At 42.8% G+C, this 1,381-nt stretch overlaps 1 pseudogene; it reads right to left on the bottom strand.

Moving 5' to 3' along the window:
- Positions 1 to 369: 369 nt before the first annotated feature.
- LOC147394428 (zinc finger protein GIS3 pseudogene) lies at positions 370 to 1,381 on the bottom strand (annotated as a pseudogene).

The raw sequence follows: 1,381 nt of genomic DNA, 5'->3' as shown, positions 1-1,381 counted from the left end.
CAACACATGAACAGTTCATCATGCAGTTGGATCATCTAACATGTGGAGTGGAGTAAGAATAGAGTATGCACTCATAATACATATATGCATGAAAATGCTAACTTGTATAATTAATTAAAGTTGGAGAGAATTTGAATCACCACCAGGATTCAAAACCTACCTTCACCTATTAATTACTAGAGGATTGCATATCAAGAGCCATCTAGGTGTGCCAAAGCTATTCCTCAAAATTCCTAATTCACATTTTATTATTCTCTGCCGAACCAAATTTATAAAATATTAAAATTGAAGCATTTCAAATTTTATCTTTTTTGTGTTGCATATTTACATAATACAGGTAAAACAATTTAGAAAGTATGAGATAATACATAAAACTAAAATTTCTTCCTTAAAAAATAAAAATAAAAATTTACAACCCAATCACAAATTTGGGAGCCGAGCCGACCTGAGCTGAACTGAATTTTGCTACCTTACAATCTATTATAACGACAAAACCCAAGCCAACTCAAGGCGCAGCTGGCGCAAGGCTCAAATGCAAATCCAAGCCGCAGGTATCATCGGATCCGGGCCCACCACCGTCCCCTCCAGAAAACTTACTCAACGATGGCAGTGCCACAACACCACCCGCACGTGCCCCAACCTGACCTAAACCCGTTGCCTTCCTCACCTCACTTACACCCCCAGCGTACGTTAGCATCGATGGTGCTCCTCTTCCCGCTGAAGGAAATACGCACCCATGCGACACATGGAACGGTGGCGTCGCACGTGACACGTACACCCACGAAGGAGACTGTGGACCCGGAGCCGGGACCACCACAGGAGAGAGGAGGTGAGGTGGTGGCGCAAAAGCCGAAACCATTGGATTTCGCACGTGCAAACGATTGGCTTGCATTTGCGCACGCTTGAGTTGTTGTCTCTCTTTCTTGTGAGCGTTTTGATGGCCACCCAATGCTTGTGAGTTGGCGAATTCTCGATAACAGTATTGACACTCATATTTCCGGCCATCTGTCGCCGGAAAAGTGTCAGATTCCGGTGACCCAGATGGAGTTTTACCGGAATCTACCTCGTCGTCTTCTGAAACGTTGAAGCCAAAGAGCTTTAAACGTATGTTTTGGGTATTTTTAGTGTTGTTGATTGGTTTGGTTTGGTAGTCGATATCTGCCATGAGAGAGAGAGAGAGACAGAGAGGTGAAGAAGGCTTATGGAGAAAATATAGTTTGTGGGTTATTGAGATGAGAGAGAGAAGATAAAGAGAGGAGAAGTTGTGGTGTGTGCAGGAGTGTGGGGGGTATTTATATCTAATTGAAACGGTTTGAGACAGTAGAGAGAGAAACAACAGTTCCAAAAGAAGAAAATTTCAAATGTTATTGGGAACATAAAC

This window comes from Akebia trifoliata, chromosome 9, assembly GCF_017979445.1.
Source record: "Akebia trifoliata isolate Shusen 1 chromosome 9, ASM1797944v1, whole genome shotgun sequence".
Lineage (NCBI taxonomy): Eukaryota > Viridiplantae > Streptophyta > Magnoliopsida > Ranunculales > Lardizabalaceae > Akebia > Akebia trifoliata.
Note: the sequence above shows the minus strand (reverse complement) of the source record. Positions and strands in the feature narration are given on the sequence as shown.